The following is a 22,635-nucleotide window of genomic DNA, read 5'->3' as shown; positions in this document are numbered from 1 at the left end:
AGTAGGTAAGCACACTTAACAGCCTTCAAAGCAGCCAGACTTCTCCTTTCTTTCCTTTTGTAGGTAATGCTCCCCACTTTCAAAGTAGGAAAAAAGCTGGGGTAAGTTTCTATTAAGCCAAGACAGCCCTTCTTTAAATCTCAAGGCATTGGTTCTCCTACCCTCTTGAACCTTTCATACTCTGAAGAGCTTGTGTTTTTCACTTTTCTTTTACAGCTGGAGTTTCTGAAAACTTACTCTTTTTTTTCCTGCCTCATGCCTGGAGACATTTTTCTTCTCAGAATGTTTAAATTCTCTTGCACTGCAGGGTAAAGGAGCCGATGCATGTTTGCAACTTAATCAGGATATTGTCAGGTTTCTTCCCCAGTCCAACATGTACTAGGAGAAAAAGGCTTAGAAATGACAGAAAAATCTGTGACATGGTACACAGCAAGAAAGCACCTTGTGCTTCCAGGGCCACACTGGGAGTTAGACCCTACAGAGGTCTAGTTCTTTTTTTGGCATTGATTTCTGGTCTGACCTTTGCCCAGTTGTTAAATCGCTGATTTTCAAAGGTGCTGAACGACTGCCAGTAGGTCTTTTGTGACTGAGGTCAGTAAGAGCTTGGCAGCTGGAAGCCAGAATTTCATCTACTCACTTCAGTTGCAGCTGTGGGTGTTTCAAAAATCATATAGCTGGAGAAGGCAGACTAGACTAGGGGAAAGGTTAAGTCAAAAACAAGGAAGCAGTTTTAGCTGTGCTTAGTTACTTCAAGATATGATTCTGGTTCAAATGTTGTCAGATAGATTAGTGACTAATCTGATAAAGAAATTAATTACTTGTCAGTAAAAGCTGTTCTGTGGAGTGAATGATTGATTAAAAATGAAATACAGGACCATAGCACCTGACATAGCTCTTGTTAACAGAGGAGATCAGAATTATCAGATGATATCACACCACAAAACAAGGCCATACAAACTGTGCTACTGTGTCTTTGGTGGGATGTCTTTCACAGGTTTGATACTGTCTTACACACTGTGGGTCCAGTATCATCTATTAGGGAATGGATTGACTTTTGAAGTTTGAAATCCAAAACAATGTGAAGCACCATGGAAGGCATCACTGAAATCTAATCTAAAGTAACAATTCAGTTGAAAGCTCAGTTTCACATTTTTCTGCAGTCAAATGCCGTTTGTCTACATCTACTTCCTGTTACATGTATGGAGCTGTGAAATTACCCTCAAGGAAAAACAATATAAACCACAGGACGCTCAAATTCTATAACTTAGAATCTTGTATTTAGTGCCAGAAAAATGCTTAATCCAGCCAAACATATGAATACGTATCTATAATTTTCTTTGACATTAAAATGACTGCATATCCTGAGAGCAAAGAATAAAAGAAACTGCATTTCTGGATGAAGGCTGGATGGAACTGAGCTGCAAGCAAGGAGAGGGGACTTCATGATTGATCTACACACACCCAAGAGTGCTAAAAACTGTATATTACAAAAGGACTGCCCAACACATCAGTCGGGCTGTTTGCAATGGACTTGCTAAAGGATGAACTTCCTTCCTCAGCAAAGGTTAGGAGTGTTGGAGTATTGTGAAGCAAATCTCCACTGGCATAAATTGTCATAGGTCCAGCGACTTCAGTGTTGTTAAAATGGTTATGCTAGTAAAGAATTAGACCCTACCTGCTTGTCTAATGTTTCATTTTAGAGAAATCATGCAGAGCCTTCACAAACTGTAGAAATGAGAACACTTCCTGCATCCACATTTAAATGCATCTTCTTTGCCTCTCCCCAGTTATAAATAGAACTGGTTTTGAAGAGTTCAAACAGTTTTAACATTTCTCATTCACATTGCTTGTCAGTAAAAAAATTAGACTTTCATTTCCCAACCCCCCCCAAATATTCTAGCCCTGTTGGTGTTTTGATTTGTTTGGGCTTTATGTCATGCTCTCTCAAACAGAAATAAAAGCAAGCTGTCCTCGACATGGACTTTTGTTTCATTTTTACAAAGTGAAAAACTTTTAGTTTTTCACAAACATTTAGTTTTTATCATCATCACAAAATGATGCAGGGCATTTTCCTATGCTTCCCTAATCAGACAGATCATAAACATAATTCCAAAAGGGAATGGATGTTTAGATAGCTAACTAGGCCTAGGCTAATTTAATCATTAGTAATTGATGATTTAAACTGGCAATTTCTTGTAAGGATGCTAATTCATATCAAATATCAGGAGGAAAACCAACTACGTGATGTGATTCTGGCTGAGGTGAAGTTGTCTTCCTTGGTGCCTGGAGGCCTGGAAGTCCCAGATATAAAGCAGCAGGGAAGGGTAATGATGGATCTGACCCTGAGTAACACTTCAGATCAATTCTTTGCAAGATTTTTGTTTTTTAAAAAGCTAAGCTGTCTTATCTTCCAACTAACTCTAATTGCAAATTTCAGTTGTGTTCAGAGAAGAATCTGTTCTATAGACTGTTTTCTTCTAAAAACAGCAATTCTGACTTCTTTTCCAAAGCTTACATTTCCTGTTTTGGTATCTATTTTTTCATCTTCCTCTTTAAGCTGCTCTTCACAACTTCATTACCAGAAGAATCACATCTTTTCCTTGTTGTTTCCCTAAGTCAGTGCTTCTCCTGATACGTCTTTATAATTATTGTGTGACCCTTACAATATGGAAAATTTAGCAAAGAGTCACCTGGGAGAGTCTCTCCAGGGGAAACACAACTCCTGTGTCGTGGGGAGGTGGGACAACAATCTAAATGAAATTGCATTGAGTGGGAGATGAATGTGTGCACACAGCACTTGAAGATGCTGGAGGCAGAGGCCATTCTCCATTACCCCATCCTTCCTCATCACCTCCCAGACAAACACATCCCCTCTCACATTCCCAGATTAACAAGGTTGGGAGTACCAGGAAAATCTCCTTGCCTGTGGAGCTTTTTGTAGATTTTTTTAGATTCAGCTTAGATTTTTCTCAGACTTTTTCTTTCTGTTATCAAGAAGGTATTTGGGATGAGTTTTCCCTCAATGCACCCAGATCAGATTTCACATTTTCCCCCATATAATTTAATTGTTTTTCTTCCCATGTCTCTATTCTATCAAGTTCTTTGTATTATTGGCCTGTCCACTCTGGTATCCATGATTTAGCATCCCGTGATTTAACATCCCTATCTGGCATCCATCCCTTTTAACTCCACCTGGAGATTTTATTGCAGTGTCTTTATTCCCAGTTTCTGACCATGTAGACTGGGGACCTATTCCACTTGCTCCACAACTGTAAAGGAGTTTACCTAAACCCAAATCCTTGGTCTTTGTCCTTTACAAACTTTAGCAAGAATTCCAATGCACATGTTTCCAGCAACCTCAGACAAAGCCTCTGCTTGAGTCATTCAGAAAACATTGCACTGTTTTTGGGAAATTCGGCATTCACAGCTGACTCTTCAGTCCCATGGAGAGGAAAGGGTTGGGAATGGATATGTGTAGGAAAAGAGACTGGCAGGAGGCATTTGTGGGGTTTTTCACACTGGAAGGAGTTATGGGGCATGAATGTAAAGAGGAACCCAGTATCTAAAAGGAATATGGAAGTAGAGCTCCTCCATGTACCTCGATGACTGTCCTGGAGAGGAGCAGTTACGCTCCAGTGTGAAAGGAGGAGGCTGGAGGCAGCAAACCCTTGGAGCCACAGAATATGGAGGCAGTGGGGAGACCCCCACTGGGAACACTGTCCCTGAAGGACTGTAACCAGGGACACAGGCCAGCCCACACTGGGGCTGTGAGGGACCAACCACAGCCCCATCCCTGCACTCTCAGGGGAGAGGAACTGGGAAAGAAGGGGGAATGGGGGTAGGAGGGACGTGTTTAGTTTTTGTCTTTGTTTGTGATTACCTCAATCTCTTATAACTGATAATAGATTGAGCTACCTTTCCTAAGTCAAATCTGTTTTGCCCATGCAATTGGAAAGTGATTTCCCTGTCTTTGTCTTAAACTGAGAAATTTTCCATCCTATTACTTCCCCCTGATCTCTTGAGCAGGGAGAGGGAGACAGCAGCTGGATGGGAGCTTGGCACTTGGCCAGTGCTTACCCACCAGTGTCATCTCATACATAAAAGAAAAGGGTTGATTTACATTCCTCCAAAAGCCTCAAAATCTCAAACTATGCAGCAAGCATCACCTCAGGCTATGAAAACAGGGAAAAGAAGAACTGAAGGGGCAGGGATTTAGTTTAGGGATGACAAATGGAAGGAGGATCAAAGTAATCCAAGGTCATGGCTTGCCTCACCTAGGTGAGCTCAGCTCCTCTTCCAAACCCTCTGTCAGACAAACCATGCCAATCCATTCCAAGTAATTCTGCTTTACCTTCAAAAGCCAATGTCTATTGCTAGTGTCAATAAAATGTAGAAGGAAAAAAAATTGAATTATTGCTAAAATTGAGATGAGTTGGTTTGGCATAGAGGTTAGAAATGTTCCTAAAAAAGAAATGGTTCAGAATATAGCACATCTTTGCTTAATTCTGTTTATTCCACATCTGAAAGGACAATGTCCGCAGTTTTCCTGCACAATGTATGTGAGAATGTATACCAAGTCATATCATAGAGGTCTTTATTTTGCTACTCAGAGACACTTCACATACATCAGATGACATCTGAAATCACAAAATACCAATTTCAGCCACCAGGAGACTCCTCTTGATGGGGTGAAGGTGCAGATGCTTTCCCATGTCACTCAGCGGCATACTTTGAAAGAGATCTTTGTGTTGGTACCCAGCGGTCTCAAGTATTTACACATCTGTATGAGCAGGTGTGGGGTTAAGTCCCAGAACACATTTTATACAAGGCAAGTGATAGACCAAGACATATTTGTTTCCTAACTCCATAATTAGGCTCCCAAATGAGTGACTGTTGATTGCTTAGCACTTTTTAAAGCCTTAAGGCTGCAACTTCTGCAAAATTAATGAAAGTGGTTTCAGGGGAACTTTACAGCTTGCACAGAATCTAAAAGATTGTAGTCCTCAGGAATTTTGTTCCTTCTAACCAAAAGCAAAGATCTGGATCCAATGAAAGATAAATGTAAAAATAATTCAGAGAAGCTACAGAATCTTTAAATTTGAAGCATATGGGGATCAAAGAAATAGTGGCTGACAAAATGGAAACGCACATTTTAATGTCTAGATAGCCAGAATATGACTTTAGTCAATGATTTTCTCATTTTGATTTATTTAGTCATAAGTTTTTCATGGATATTGATCTCAAAAAGTTTAAATGGATTTCTTTCTATCTCAGGACAGATAGAGCAAAGTAGGAGGCCTAAGCTGTCTCAGTTCTGTTTTTCATTCTTCTGCCATGTCAAAAAATAAAAACCTCAGCATGTTTTGGTTTTTCATTCATTTGTTTATTGTTTGACAACTCCTGAAGTTAATACCAACATTAACACAGGAGCTGCCAGACTGAATCCATCCAGCAATCTCTCTTATTCAGTTCTATCTCCAGGGAAGCTCAGTGCTGGAATATGAAGGTACAAAAAGACGTACGAGCAGGCAGGTAAGGAATAAATTGGTTTCTTTTAAAATATATGTTATAATAAGAAAGATAGCAGTGATATCTAGCCCAGGGTTCATCTATTCAGTAGAATTATGCTCTGCCTTATTTTTGTTGCCCGTATTCCTAGAAATTTAGAGGAGTGCAAACAAGAATGCCCGGTGCAAGTGCCTCTGACCTTTGGAAATAATTGGATGTGGATCCAAACGTGGCAGCCCTATCATGTACTAAAGTCTCTTAAAATCATCCTATCCATCAGGCAGACAGGGAAAGAGAAACATGGAAGAAAAGGTCACAGAAGCAGGAGGCAGCTGGCATGAGTCCACAAGGTTCATATTATTTAGTGGGACCAGTTTCTGTTCTTCAAATTCCAAATTCATGCCAAAATCTGGTGGCACAAACATGCACAGAATTTCACACTTTGATATGTACTGTATCAGGGTGACATTTCAGAAATGATATGCAAGGACTTACACTCATGTGACTGTAAATAATAGCAGTCCAACTCCCCAGAGATGGCACTAAACTCCTACTACATCCTCTGCAAACACTGCCACGAGGCACTGCAGATTGGCTCTGCAGTGTACACACATATAAACCACCTTGCTGTAGTTGAAAGGCTGAAGCATTTATTAGAGGAAAGGATTATAATGATGCAGTTTAAACACTGTTAACTAAACATGAATTGATGAGGGGAAAAAACACCTTAGTAAGAGATTAGTTCTTCCTTCAGCATAGGGACAGGAGTGCTTTTACCATTAAACAAAAAAAAAATCATTTCGTGTTTCCAGACCTGTTTTTTCCTTGGGCTTTTAAGGAAAAGGGATTTCCCAAACCACTATAGATCACTCCTATAACCCAAAACATTTCTTCTATTTTTGAGCCAGTACATGAGGCATAGAATAATGAGCCACAAATCTTCTGACAGAAATCCATGGACAGTAGTATGGAGATAGCTCAGCTAACTTTATGCCTGTATTACTGCTGAGGTGCAGACTCTTGGAGGCCTTGTGGGAAGCCAGAATATCCATTTCAGGAGGAATCTTGCATGCACGGAGCTCAGCCCTCCTTCAGCCAGTTTGCACTCTGAACTGACAAGGAGTGAGAGGAGAAAGGGAAAAGTAGATCAGAAAAGCATAAAGAGACAGCAAATCTTCAGGAGGCTTGCTGGTAAATCCCACTGACCGCATTTCCACCCATCACCAAGGTCATTTATTAGGCATTTTTCCAGCAATCCAGTGACAGGAAAGTGCTGAGTGCAGGGCGGGGGGAGGTTATATATATATGGGGACTAGTTCTGTCCTCACCACAGCTAGTGAGGAATGGTGAGAAACCTCCCAGATCTAAGTAGATCATATCAGGAAATATGATCTGAAGCTTGAGGTGTTCATCTGAACATCTCTGGATTCCCAGATGGGTTGTACCCAAACTCAACCATCTCAGACTATCCTTTGCAAAACTCTTTGATTTTGTCTTCCTGATCTGGTATTTTATGGATAGAACCACAGAATTGTTTAGGTTGGAAAAGACCTCTAAGGCCATTGAGTTCAACCATTAGCCCTGCACCACCATGGTCACACTAAACCAAGTGCCAATGACCAAAGATCAAAGGATCCAAATTCTCAGAGGTCCCTCAGTGTGGATCTCCACAGAACCTTGCTGTTCCACCAGTCTCAAAGATCTCCTTCAGAATGGTAACTGCCCCATCACTGCAGACAGAGAAAAAAAATACCTCCAAAAGAAATGTAGATATGCAATTTTTCATCAGGAGTGCTCACATCACCTTCCTACACAGATTTTAACCCGACATCTCTTAACAAGTAAAGACAGACCCAGCAGAGTATTTTCTTCTATACACCTTTATAAACACCACCAATTCTCCCCAGAGCAGCTTCCTGTTTAAATTAAACATCTAATTTTTGTTTTCTTCAAGTAAAAAAATTCTTCTTTTGCACTAGTCTCTGGGAATGGATGAATGGAGTCTCTGTGTATTCTCGAAGACATTTCTCTAGATCAAGCTATAGACTTAAGGATTTATTTTTTTTTTTGTTCTGTGGGGTTTTTTTCCCCCCTTCCACAAGCTGATTGGAGACAAATCAGTCTCAAGATATACTGATGTACTGATGTAAATGTCTGAAGACACTTTTTAAGCAGAAAGAAAAACTCATCAGTCACATTGCTTGATCTGAAACATTCACTCAACTCTACTACTGACAACTTGGAGCTCATCCAAAGGTTCTGTGCTCCATATTGTGTTCAGAAGCAAATATTCTCTAAAGAAATGTTTTTGCATGTTAATGACTTATTTGCCTTCAGTAAACAGCTACACATGTCTATAGAAATTATACCAAGTTTAAGATTCTGTTGGTAACAGCTTTAATGCAACATCATACATTATATTTTCAGATGCAGCAATCTGTCTCATCCTAATTCTGGGACTGCTAAAATCATCCTTACTAAGTCTATAAATCACAGAGCAGCTGCAGTTACCTGTCACACAAAGGCTGGGCAGGAGCTGCTTATGCTCCTCCTTCACAGCACTGCCAATGCACCTTAATAACAATTCCTAGGTAGAACTGAGAGAAATCACCAATCCTTTAGTTTAAAACATGTATTCTCCATTGTGAGAAGTTCTTCATAACCTCTGGATGAGCAGGGGAAAAAAAAGTTTCTTTGCTATTTGTTAAGGGAGAAAACATATCTTGCAAGGTCCAAGTTCAACAAAATCATAGTGAATCTTAAAGGAACAGGGACTAAAGAAATGCGGTCTAAAGGAATGAGGAAAAGCTTTCCTGAAATGAAACACCCCAATGCTGCACAACAGTCCCTTATCTTTTAGGACAGTAAGCATCATGTGAAAATTCCTCTCAGATTACTCTATGTTGGCTGTACGTTGCTTCTGAGAGCTGTTTTGCTCACATTTTAAACCTGCCCTCCATTCCTTGCATGATTTTCCTGAGAGATGGTTTAATATGAAACATTCCTGAGGTATCCAGATTTATTTTTATTTCAGAAAATATTTTTTGAAAATATTTTCCCCCACAAAATAGGTTATTAAACTAAGCCCAAATGTAAAATCATGCTCTGACAAATTTAGACCTATGTTCTGAACCCATCTTTCCATCTCTAATAAGATGACTTTATGCTAATCAGAAAAACAACTTCTTTGCTCCTCAGTGGAGCAACTTCATTTCTGACATGTTACAGAAATGTCCCATTCTATGCTGTAGAAATTAGCAAAGAACTGTGAATAAGGCTCAGTTCACCTAACTGTAGTTATCTCATTGAGTCTTCCAGGCATCTGTAGCAGAAAATGCATCCATTAGGGAAGGTCTAAACAGGAATAAAGGGTTTGGCTGTCTCCATGTGCAGTTAATAGCTCCACAGATGGCTCCATCTAGGTGAAATATAGACTGTAAAATGCAGGAAACAAAATCTCTAGCATTGTTTTCATAGATTATAATTTTTAAAAGGAAGGGGTTAAAAATTCTCAGTCTCTTTCAGTTATAAACATGGAATTACTTTCTTTTTGGATTACTCTTTGCCAGTACTGATTTCTATGATAGATGTATTCTGGCCTATATGTACTGTACCATACTCTTGTAGCATTCTCCTTTCCCTAGAAAATTCACACTATGGATAAAAAAAAAAAAATATACACTTCCTTTCATTACATTAGGAATATTTAATAAACAATAGAAATTCAAGTATAGGTAGGTAGGTAGGTAGGTAGGTAGATAGATAGATAGATAGATAGATAGATAGATAGATAGATAGATAGATAAATATAATATATGCATGACCTCTTTACAGCCTAGAGTGGCTCATTTACAACTATATAATGAAATGGCCTTCAAGCTTCTGGCTTATTCCCTGGAAGAGAATGAAAAGTATAATTAGGGTTAATTTCTCATAAAACCTTTCCGGAATATTTTTATGTGCAAGATAATAGGCTACTTTCCAAAAAGGAAAATAAGGAAAGGTAAGGCAACAATGATAGTGGAGACTCATGAGTCCTAGAAGACTTTTTCTAGGTCACTATGAGAGGACAGGACATTACAAAGGCAAAAGAAAAACTTTTAGGTTTCTTCAGGGACTCCCAGATGTGTCCTTCCAGCACAGAATGCCTCATTACATTCCTGCAGCACTATGTGCATGTGTGGAGGGTACCAAGGAATTGATACCATTGCTGGGAACAACGGAACAGCCTCTCACATCACGTTGTTCATTCCCCCAGCCAACAGCTCTGGTCTTATTCTCTGCTAATGTCCTGAGTAGTCTGCTAAACACCTGCTACAGCACATGATTAAATTGTACTGTGTTGGCATTAAATCTGCGGTGCCAGGGGGCATTGCAGATGTTTCTTTTAGACGTGTCAGAAAGGAGAACTATGACGCAACACAACCAGTGTCTCCAGGGTACTCTTTCAAGCCCTGACATAAGGACCTTTTAAAACTCCATAGTGTTATGCTTTCAGTAACATCTAGAGGCCACATCCAGAACATAAACAAGGTAGATGGCTTTCCTCACTCTGAGACATTGTTAATGATTTCAGGCATTATTACAAACTCTCCAGCCCTGGAGATATCAAGACCAGATTGTCTGGGGCTCTGAGTCTAGTGAAGGTATCTCTACCCATGGCAGAGGCTTGGAACTAGATGATCTTGAGGTTTCCTTCCAACCCAAATCATTCTATGATTTCATGATTTTCCAGAGTCTTTCTTATTCAAGAAAAAAATTTAATTTATTTGAATTTTATTTTGCTTTCAACCTCTAGTTATACCTTTATTGACAATGCCCTGATAACTTCTACTGGTACTATTATGCTTTAAATGAGTGTTTAGCTTTAGTAAAAATTTATTTCATCCACAGTTTTGGATAATATTATGCCCAAGGCATGATTAACTCTGTGGGAAACTGTATTGACTCTCCTTACTGCAGTTTAAAAAAAGGGAATATGTGGGAAGTATTATTATACATTTGGACAGATTATTCTTAATTTGTTTTTAGAAGAATATGTATTATATGTAGTTTAATTTGATCCCAAAAGTTAGACCCCAGCTGAAAACTACAAGCGCTAATATTATGGATTTTGTAATCACAGCTCAAAGCTGTGTAAGTTTTTTGGCTTTAGCCTTCTGGGATAAAATATGGGCTTTACTGAAGTCAACTCCCTCTGTGTTTGTCAGAAAGATAGTGTCAATCCCACAGAACAGTGCAGCAGGAGACAAGATGAAGTTGCCTGAACTCCTTTGTTCTCCTCCGTGAAAAATATCTCAAGCAAGTAAGTTTGTCACTCCCAGGTGCTTAGAACACACCAGAGGGGAAGTAAGTGAATCACCTAGACTTGGTTATCTGCTGCTTATCAAGCTGAATAATTTAAATAATTTCCATAATACCTTTGATGTCTCCTTAAGACAAAAACCTCTCACAGCCCTTGGAAAGTATTACAATACACCTCAGTGCAGGGCATCAGGGAGAGCTACAATTTACTGTCCTCCTATCAATGTAATTTAGCATTAGTAGGGACGCCATGTTTTTAGCAGGATTCTCAAGTATGGTTACTCAAACATGGATGTTTCTAATTCAGGTGTTCAAATGCAGGTGTCAAAGCTATTTCAGAAGTTTTGAGAGCCCTTAAGATGTATGAAATGGAATTTGTTTAGCTAAATGAGAGTATTTTTTGAGTTAGGCTTTTATTTCTAAGCAAGCCACTCTGGGATGCCCTTGCAGCCAGCAAAGAATTAGTAGAGCTACTATAGTTTGCAGCATGATTCATCTCACTCTCAGTGAGATAGCTGCATTTGTTAGGATGAATCATGCACTAATCTCCATGGACTATACTGATCAGGTCACCACTGACTAGAATAAAAGCCTGGGCAAGTGGCAGACACATAATGTTAGGTCAGATGAATCATCTAACTAGCAGACTTCCAGTCTAACCTTCCTGGGGCATTATTTGAGTTCCCCTTAATGCTCCACTGGGAACATCAAGGGCCCTCAGTCCATCATCAGAGATGAAGGTATGGCTACATTGATACCAAAAATGGGAGGTAATAGAGGTAGTGGAGCTGTGTCTTTGACCAGGTGCAGGAAATGTGGAGGACTGTCAAGGCATTCAGCTGACCTTGCTATGGGTTTTATGTCTGGATAAGCCACCTGCTGCCAGATCTCTACATTGATGAAAGGAAAGATCCCGCACACTGAGCTTTGGTAATCATCACAGAGGCCTCTAACTTACCTTTCACCTCTGTGAAATACTTCTTCACCCTCTGGAGAAGCACCAAGCCTTTTCTCAGGCTGTCCTTCAATGAGACTCTGTGGTCAGAAGATGCAATAGATCAACATTATGATGAAGGTTAACACCACAGCTCCCACTCTGCTGAGAATATACATCAAAATAATGCATTGATAGCAAAATTTAAATATTTGATTCTGAAAAAAAGTCAAAGTCAAAAGGTCAGAAATTTTCTCCTTAGTTTTCTTCTAAAAGAGAATTCCTGAGAAAGAACCTGAAAAACACAATCTGCAAAGCATTTCAAGTCACGGTGTGTTCTGACTGAAAAAGTAATCATCAAGCTTTTTCTAACCTCAAGCTTTTTCTAACCTCTTTTGATGTTAGCATACTTGTATATCTCTCTTCTTAATATGTAAGCTTGTTAAATTATTATAAGTTAAAATTAATGTTATTGTTAAGGACAACCAGATCTCCCTCAGGTAGGCTGGCAGCATGCAAAGCCAGCTTTATTCTGGCCTATTTATATAACATTTTCATTTTGATTTATTATTGGCTGTGACATTTAAGCAGAACATGTTCCAAGCAAGTCTGTGAGTGTGGACTTACTGCACTTACAAAGAGCAGGTGGAGAAAGAAAACAGTAAAATTTGTGCCCACCTAAGTTAATTCAGAAGGGACATCTGCAGTTTCTGAATATTCCACTCATACAAGTAATTCAGTCTCTGAGTTTAATGATTTCAAATACTTCTATGGATATCAGACATCTAAGAAAAAACCTCACTAGGAAATAAAACTGCTGGGACAACACATAAGCTCTGCAAAGGAGGAAGTACATAATTCTGGAGAAGACAGAAGGATCAGAGAGACTTGATGTCTTTCAGTACTTCAGGGTTTGTAAGAAACTGAAGAAAATAATTCTGTACTGGAAACATATTTGGAGGTATCACCTAGCAAAAATGCCCTCAAAGTATAGGGGTTTTCAAAGGATCCCATTGATACCTAGACCAGGATAAGGTTAACAGTTAATTTTCCTCATGCTTCCATACATGCTGCATATCTACACAGCAAACTAATAGCATGAGCTCACATTGAGAGTGAGATTAATTTTGAGCTCTGAGCCAGTGCACCAGAGCAGAACAAACAACAATCAGATAAGAATGACACATCTGTGGTTCCATTATGCTGCTGGTTTTCCCACATTATAATCCTTGGCATGGCTGCTCCAGTACAAACCACCAGCACAGGCTGGTGGCACAACTGGTGGTGCGAAGTTTACAGCTGCTCCATGGCAGAGTCACATCATCCCAGCTGCACAGACTCCATCCATTGCTACTTTGCTGGCATTTTGAAGTGGCACAGTTTAATGAACCGATGGTAGCCAGCTGTTAGTACCAGGGCAGAACTCTAACATGACCGGAACCTTCCTTTTGAAACAATGCAAAAAATAGTAATTTAAAAATAGAGAAAATAAAGCTGCATTGATGAAAGAACAGTGAGTAAGTCATCAGCATGTCCTTACCAGTCATGAGTTTGCACTTTGTTTTTGCAGATAAAGCTCCTGCTTTCAAAATCAGGGTTCATCTCGTCACTTAACTCCTTCTCATCTAAGATCTAGTCTTCCTGAGATGTTTTTGGATACCAACAGCAAAGCTTGGAAAAGAACATGCAGATGATATTTTACTTAGGGTAAGCATGTAGGAATCAGGATGCATAAACTTAATTTATACTAACAAATTATGCTTGTTTAGGATGGTTCTCTGTCACTGGGACACCTTGGCATGGAAAGAACTACTCTAACACATCCAAACCACCTCACTCTCTTACCATCCAGTAAAGTGTAGCTGCATGGAAACTGCTTATTAGGAATGGTCGCTTGCCTGTGCTAATTATTGAGCTGTGATAAGGAACAATTTGGGTCAGTCCTTGTTGGCTAAAAGAACACCAGGAAAAATACCAACAATCTAACAAGGTATGCAACTGAGTTTCAGTGACAAAGGACAGTTCCTGACTTCATGTAATTTGCTGGCATAGACATAGTCCCAAGGATTTAATTCTTAGTTCCCACAGGTTTGTGTGTCACAGTGTGCCTTGGTTGGAGGAGGCTCTGGAGAGCTTCAGGACCGTCAGCCAGACCTCGGTGTCAGTAATGGTCATGGAGCAGATCATCCTGAGTGTGATCTTGCAGCAATACAGGACAACAAGGGTATCAGCCAGAATGGGTACATGAAAGGCAGGTCCTGCCTGACCAAACTAGATCTCTTCCTTTCACAAGGTGACCTGCTTAGGTGGATGAGGCAAAGGTTGTGGATGTATCTAACTGGAGTTTAGTAAAGCCTTTGACACAATTTCCCACAGCATTCTCCTGGAGAATCTGTCTTGATTCAAATTGATGTCAATTCATCAAATTACTTGATAGCTGGAATAGAGAGAGGTGATGAATGGAGTTAAATCCAGCTAGCAGACAATCACTACTGGGGCTCAGGGCTCAGTGTTAGGTCCAGTCCTGATTAATACCTTTATTTATCCAGATGAAGTGACTGAGGGCACATTCAGCAAGTTCACAGTTTGCACCAAGTTGAGTGGGAATGTCAATGTGCTGAAGGGTAGGAGGGCTCTGCAGAGGGATGTGGAAAGGCTGGATTGATGGTGTAAGGTCAGTAGAATGAGGTGCAGTAAGAAAAAGGATTGGGTCTTATACTTGGGTTATGAAAAAACCCTGTGGTGCTCAAGGCTGGGGGCAGAGTGGTAGGAAAACAAACAGGAGACATCATGTGCCCACATGGCCAAAAAGGCCAGCGGCATCCTGGCCCTCTCTGTCAGCACTGGTGTGACCAGCAGGACCAGGCAGTGATTGTCCCTCTGTGCTGGGCACTTGGGGGGCCACAGCTCTTGGTGTGTGCCCCTGTTAAGATGCCATTAATGAGAGATGACTAGGTGTGAATTAAGGTGCTAACGAGGCCATGTACCAAAGTCAACAAGAGAGATTTTATTTAACAATATATGTGAAGTAGAGAGAAAGAAAGGAATAGAAAAGTGAAAAATGAGAAGGAGAGAGGCTGGAAGAATGAGTGGGAAGGAGGGAGCAGGGATGGAGACATGAAGAAGAAGACAGACACCATGCTTGGTTCCTGCAGCATCCCATCAGTTGTTGCTCACCTGCAGTGTGATGCATTTACTCACCCTGGGCTTCTCAGTGGTGACAGGTCCCAGTGGCTCCTATGGAGGTGATGGTGGGAGCCCCAGATCAGTCTTCTGTGGTTAGCCCTTTTCTCCAGTCCATGTTGTGGGGATCCAAGGAGGCATTCTCCTACGTGCCATGGAGGATGGGTGTGCATGGCTTTGCCTGCAGTGCTGAGGTCCAAGGAGCTTTTCTCAGCTCCTAATGTGGCCTGGGCACAGGGTGGGAATGTGCCCCCACACTGCAGCTGGGGCCTAAAGTCAGCTTCTCTGGGATTCAACAAGGCAGCGCTGCCACCCTTCCTTAGCCGGCTCTCCTCGACCACGCTGCCTTGTAGTTGCCTTGGGGAGTGGTGGGCTGGGATCAGCAGCAGGACCTGCCTGTGGCAATTGGTTGCCATGGGCATTATCCATCCAAGCATCTGTCCATTGATCTGTCCATCCATCAGTGCACCCACTACAAGCCTCCCTGTGCCATTGCCTCTGGGAGCTGTGTGGACTGAGGGTGAGCAGCAATCTCTTGGGATGTGCCTGGTGCTGTGTCACGATCCGCTCTATGAGTGGGGAGTCGTGATGGTTCGTTTTACTGATCTCAGAGTGCAAAAAACCAACAACCAAAGGGGATTGCAGCATCAATCAAAACAAATGCACCTTTATTGAATGACCACAGCAAATATGGTTAAGGAATTAGGGAAAAGAAAATATTAGAAAGGAGGGGGAAGGAAGAGACGGAATACATCTACCAAACGTAGAGAGACAAAGTCCGCATCACCCAGACGATGGAGTACACCTAGTCACGTTGGAGAGATCTCAAAGTCTCTAGTTAACTCAGGGGTTTTTATTATGATAAATTGTCGTGGTGGGAACATGTAAGTCTATTGAAAATTGATGAGGGGGAGAAACAGATACAATAAACAATAGATGCAACAGCTATTCTGTATTCTCAGCAGTAGGTGAGAACCATTGTCTTCTTGGTCCAATGGCCACACCTGCAGGCAAATATCTTGCTTGGGTCAGATCGGCTCCTCCACATACCTCCCTGTATTAAGGGCTTCAATTGCAGTCCTTGGGAGGGGGGAGCTTCTCCATATAGGGGTCTCATGTCTCAGTCCTTGAGATGGAGGCTTCTTCCATCTCAGTCCACCCATCACGGTGGTAGTGGAGCAGATGAAGGATTTTCCATGGGGGGCTACCAAAGTTGCCCCAGCAAGTTCATCTGGCCAAGAGGTGGGAAAATTCCTGGGCTATTGTCATGAAGCAGGTGCAAGCATATAGGGTACTCCCTGGCAAGCCCTGCTAGAAGCAGTCACTGAAGACACAGCTGAGAACAATCACTTGGCAGGCTAGAACTCTGCTCAAGCGCCTCAGGATCTTTGGCATTCATCCACCACCGGCAGGCCAGAATTCCAATCAGGATGCTCAGGGTCTCAATGTCTGTCCTTGAGATGGTCATGAGGCAGATAAGGGGAACTTCAGACTGTCTCTGACATGTTGGCAACTGGGCTCACTCTTCTGGCTGTCCCCTGAGGCAGCTGAAGGAGAAAAGCCGCCTCAGTGCCTGCCGGGCTGTCTTGATGATGGAGCGCCATCGCCGGGGCTGCGGGACAGTTGTCATGTTTGTGGTGGGGGAAGGAACACAGCATGCCAGGGGCTGGGAAGGAAGCGGGCAAGCCCCTGCTGGCACCACAGGCCCACTGGGATTTTCCTGGTCAAGGCTGGCCTGGGAACAGCCAGCTTCCATGCATCCCACATTGGGCTCCTCTATGGCATTGGCTGGCAAGGTGCAAGACAACATCTTTGCGTCTCTGGGCAGTGCCATGGGGAGAGGTTCACTGTGCCCCTCACCACTAGGATCACTGTTCAGGGGAGAAGATGCTGGCTCTGTTTCTCTGTCTTGCACGAGGGGAGACAATGCACATTCTGGCTCGCTGTCCCCCTCTCCTGCAGCATCTCTGTCAGGGAGTTCCTCTTCCTCCCACTTTGCCAGTAACTCATCTACATGAGTGTCCCAGTATGGCATGTCCTTGTTGTTAAAGAGAGACCAGAGCTCTGCAAACAGGACAGGAGGCACGAGCTGTGCGTGGTTTTCGGTCTCTCCTACGCAGTCATTGGTCAAGGTGAAAAGGCTGTGTGGCATGCTTTCTTCATGAAGGGAGGTGAGAATGTCTTCCTCCAACTCCTCCAGCTCCTCTGCCTTGATGTGCAGAAGGAGGTTCGAAGCATCCTCAGGCTCCATGAACAGCAGTTTGCCAAGGGAGTTTTGCTCTGCGGGCCAATGAGTTTCCCTTTCCTCACAGGTGGCTCCCGATGAAGACAAAGCAGAGAAGCCTGAGGTTTCCGCAGCCTCTGAGGTGGGGAAAAGTTCACTGGGCCCCACGTCCAAGGGATCCCCAGCCAAAGGAGAAGCTGCGGCCTCTGCCTTTTTCTCTTTCAATGGGACAAGCGATACGCTCCATGGGTCACTGGCCCCATCTCCTGCAGACTCGGTGTTTGGGAAGTCTTCCTCCTCCCACTTCTCCTCTGGCTCTTGTGGAGAAGTGTCCCCTGGCAATGAGTTGTCAGAGCCAGAGCATGGCTCTGCAATCAGGCCAGGAGACGGGAGCGTAGAGGAGTTTCCTGTTTCTTCTGTGGAGCCTCGGGATGAGCCGGGAGTGCTGGGCAGCACCTGGGGCTCTGCATCTGCCTCTTGGCAGAGACTTGACTGCTCCTGGGTGCAGGTGGACTTGATGGAAGTGTCTTCACACAAGCAGGGGGCAAGGCCTCTAAACAGGCCTCTGGATGTTTTGCCACCGTGCTTCTCCTGCACCGCAGTGAGCTCTTCCATCTTGGTGTGCCCCCAGTTCTTCCAGGCAGTCTGGGTCCCTGTGCGGAGTGGCGTGGCACCTGCACATCGCAGAGGTGGCAGGCGATGGCCCTGCTGTGCCGCTGACCGTCGCCAGGCCCTTTCGTTTGTGCTGTCCAGGGAAGGTCTTTCCTGGCCCCTGTCAACAGCCATAGTGCCCAGTACAGAAGGTGGCACAAGCTCTCGGTAGTGCCTGGCCACAGGGCCCCCAGACCACACTCTGGGTCTTCTCCCAGAGGTTTCTGGGGCTGCTGGCAGAGGGGGCATCTTGACCCTTGCCGAGGCTGCTCTTGGCATTTCAGGGCTGAGCTGCCACGGAGGTGTCACTATCAATGGAGGGCCGTGGAGTGGTGGCAAGTCTGACACGGACAATCTTGGTGGCCGTGTGACTGTGCCACTGCGGGGCACTGAGTGCCCTCCCTCCAGGCTGTCCTCCTGGCATCCGAGTCCTGTGGGTTCTGATGAGTTTACCATTCTGGGGACCGGTCTGTCCTCGTGGAGGGGCATGACGGTCACCAATGTGACCTCCGCTGCTGCCTGCGGCGGCCTCTGGGGCACCTGTGGGAAGCAGGGGTAGGCGAGAGATGGAGGCAGCTGTACGGGCACACTGTCCCCCCTCATGTTGGTGAGCCCACCTCTGGCCCCAAGGCTGGTGTTGACCTCAGCAGCCAGGCCAGGCTGGGTTCCCAGCTGCGCTTGCTGGCTCTGGGCCATTCCCTCCCCCAGGCCTTCCTGGCTCTGGCTCCTCCCCAGGGCAAGGCCTGGAGCCAGGCCTGGCTGCCGCTCTCTGCCCCCAGCCCTCCCCCAGGTCCCACTGCAGCCTTTCCCTCCATTCCCTTCGCTCACCTGTCGCCGCTTGGACAGCAGTGGCTGCCCCTCATGGGACTGCCTGCTTGGGTTCACCGCATGTCTCTTGGACATCTTGGCAGTGCTCTGACAAGCACTGGCCAAGGGCACTCGGGAGAGCCGCTTCCTCCTGAGGAGCTGCTGCCTCGTGAGAGAGCTGCTGTCTCCTCAGAGAGCTGATCTCCTGAGAGTGACAACACGAGGGGTTTGGCCCTACAAGAGCTCTCTGGGTCACCACACAGACCCGTGTCACAATGGCCTCTGGGCACGATGTAACCGCAGGTCACAAAGGCCAGGTGGCCACAGCCACCCCTTGTCATGAAGAGTCATGGAGATCCCCTCAGTCACAAAGGCCTTTTTTTGGCTTTTCACCCTTGACTTTGCCTACGCTTGTTCCTCTCCCAATGGCCTGCATCTCTCCCTTGTCCCATCATGTGTTCCTCCCCTAAACATACCCAAAGAAGCCCTGGGCCTTGCCAAATTGATTATCCCACCCAGCCCACCATGTGCCCCACCCATTTACTCCCCCTTCATGTAGAAAGAGAATCAGGGAGGCAAAAGCTCCCTTTGAATTTCATCTGCCCACTTCTGTAAAAGACAATAAAAATTGTTTGTTTAAGAAGATAATTGACCAAAGAATGCCAAGGACATTGTCCATTCTTTATTGAATGCAGGGTTGATTATGATCACAAACAATGAGGAAAAGGCTGAGGAACTGAATGCCTTCTTTGCACCAGTCTTCAATAGCCAGACCATTTATGTGGAGGACAAACAGCCCCCTGAGCCAGCAGGCAGGGACAACAAGCAGACTAGAGTCCTGCAATCCTGGAGGAAGTAATAACTCACTTGCACAGCCACCAAAAGAATGACAAATCTATGGGGCTGGCCAGGAGTCCCCCAGGGTTGCTCAGGGAGCCGGCAGAAGAGCTCGCTAAGTGGCTCTCTGCCTTTTATTATCAATCCTGACCAGTCATGGACGTCCCAGATGACTAGAGGTGGCAGTGTGACACCCATGCCTGAGAAGGGCCGCAGGGAGGATTCAGAGAACTGCAGGCCTGTCAGCCTTAACTTATGGCCTGGCAGGGTTCTGGAGCAGATCATCATGAGGGGGATCACATGGCCCAGAGAGGACAGCTGAAGGATCAGGCCCAGCCAGCATGGGTTTAGGAAAGGCAGGTCCTGCCTCAGCAACATGATGTCCTTTGACAAGGGGGTGATCCACTTCCAGTCTGAGGAAGAAACTGTGTGTGGAGTCCCCCTGGACTTGAGCAAAGCCTTTGACTTCTGACTTTTCATGACAGCACTGTCTTGAAAAAGCCACCAGCCCAGGGCTTGGGAAGACACACTCTTTGATGGATTAAGAACTGTTGGGACTGGGCCCCACAGTGTGGTGGTGAAAGGTGTCACATCCACGTGGTGTCCTCTGGGCTCAGTCCTGTTTATTATCTGTCCTGCAGATGTGGCCAAGGGCATGGAGTGTACCCTCAGTTGTAAATTTCTGACAACACCAAGGTAGGTCAGAGTGTCAGAGTGCTGGAAGCTAGGAAGGCTCTTTGCGAGAATGTGGACAGGCTTGATCAATGGTGCCAGGCCATCAGGATGAGGTTCAGGAAGACCAAGGACTGGATCTTGCCCTCGTGTCTTAACAATCCTCTGCCCTTCTCCAGGCTGGGGGCAGAATGTCTGGAAAGCTGCCCAGAGGAAAAGGTGGACAGGGGCTGACCATGAACTAGCATGTGCCCTGGTGGATAAGAAGGCCAGTGTGTTCCTGGCCTGTATCAGGGATGGTTTTATGATTTCTCTCTAGTAGCCTTCAGTATCAGAAGCTTCAGAATAAAATTCTGAAAATCCTGTGTTGAATTTGAAGGTCATTTGACCTCGTTCCATGCTGACAAATGATCAGATACTTCCATGAATCTATCATTTAGGAGTTATCTTCCTATGCTGTCTGCAGTCACCTCTGCAAGACCAAATTTTCACCTAAGCATGATCTTCTAAAAACCATTTGGCACATCATTTCTGCTTGTAAATAATAAATACAATACTACTGGGTGTAACTACTCAGAGAAGTAAGCTCTGAAATTGGTGATAAGTGTTTGCAGTTTCACACTTAAATCTTTCTAAGACTGAATATGTCATTCACACTAGAAAAGCCATCTAAGTCTCCAGGGACTGTATGATATAAATGCAAAACAATTTATGGTTGGTTTTGTTCCTTTCCAGAAGGCTTCAATTTACTACTTCTCCTGGGAAGAAAAGAGCATTTTCAAAAGCATAAATAATGTGTGGACGCCCATCTCTTATTGACATCTTTGAATGTCACCATTTAAGTAGGATGATTTACTTAATAGCCACATTATACTTGATTCTTTACCAATCAGCTTCGTTAAGTCCTTAAAACATTTTTCCTCTTACAGTAATTCTGACCAAAAAAAAAAAAAGCCCGGACATTTCAGTCACTACCTCTCAAAACACTGCAGTTGCATTAATGTAAGCTCCACTGTTTTCAGCCATTATTACAAAACACCAAAATTTATTTTATAAGGTTGCTAGGCAGTTAAACTACCTTGAAAGAAATGAACTATCTGTGTGCACGCATGTACAACAAAGTTATTGATGGAATACTAAATAAAAAAGAATACGTGAGAGCTAAATCCGGAGATATTTACTGGGGCTGTACTATTATATTCCAGCAACACTGACATTTCAGGCTGCAGTTTCCAACAGCCACTGCAATATAATTTAAACCCCAAAATCAAAACTGTCAGTGCTTTTGGATCTGTGAGATAGGGAAAAGTTTATCTTAAAGCTGCATTTTTCTTTCCTCCAAGTTTCTACATCTCATAAGAACACAGAAAGTCTCACACACATTTCCTCCTGGAAAATTACTTTTTCACTGTTTTTAATACAAAGCTGTAGAACCACAAGAGTTATTTGGGTGTAAAGGGTCATTTAGAATTCATAGAATGGCTTTGGTTGGAAGGGACATTCAAGATCATCCAGTTCCAACCCCTGAAGCTCATCAGTTGCATCTGTTCCAAATTCTTGTGCAAAGCAGGGCCAGTTTTGAAGCAGGATCTGGCCTGGAAACCAGTAGCACCAGAAGTTCAGAAGGGTTATAAATCACATGAGCATTGTCTGTTATAAATCTTATAAGTCCCATAAGTTCTCTCTCCTTTTGACATACTGACTTTTTCCTCCTGTCTATGCAGAGTCTGTACAAATGTTCATTCTGGCCAAAGCAAGCAGAAGGTTTTGCCATCTACGCTGTACCTCAGCCCCAAATTTATATACATTTACTGTAAGATGTGTTAAAAAAAATCCCTTTTCCCAAGCCAATGAGTTCTCCCAGCTCTTTTTTAGAACTTGAGCTAAGGAACCATTGTTGATATCTTGTATAATATTTGAAAATAAATCTACTAAAATTTGGCTGAAAGGTCAGTGGAGGGCTATATTGAATACAACAGGAATTTTTATGCAAAAAAATATTTTTTAAATGGAGAATAGAGGAAGTTTAATTTTTGGTATTGTTGTGACTCTTGAGATGAAAGTTCTTTACTGAAAACCAAATGTTGAAACAAGTTCAATACGGATTTTTTAAGTTAAATAAACCTTTAATTTCTAATTAATAATGTCCATTAACAAGATTCATAATAAAAGCAAGACCCAAGGTGTAGGGTCAATCTAGAATGCAATCTTTGGGAATTTTGTCTCTTAACGTATCCTCAGATCATATTTATAGATTTTTAGGTCCTCAGCTGGTTTAATGTTCCAAGGACTTTTATGGAAAAAAAAAAGCATGATGATGATTCTGTGAAGATAGTTCTACCTTTGACTCTTGTTATTTGAAGAAAACTTTAAAAAGTGAGGGAAGCAATGAATGATTTATTTTGGTTTTTTTTAATAACCCAAGGAGTTGGAGGTGTAAATCTTTTAAAGGGAAAACATCCCCTCATGCAAGATGCAGGTTAAAATGAACAAAACCTTGGCAGCAGTTTGAGTT

Source organism: Geospiza fortis, unplaced genomic scaffold (genome assembly GCF_000277835.1).
Source record: "Geospiza fortis unplaced genomic scaffold, GeoFor_1.0 scaffold94, whole genome shotgun sequence".
Classification (NCBI taxonomy): Eukaryota; Metazoa; Chordata; class Aves; order Passeriformes; family Thraupidae; genus Geospiza; species Geospiza fortis.
The sequence above is the reverse complement of the archived record's forward strand: the minus strand, read 5'-3'. Positions refer to the sequence as shown.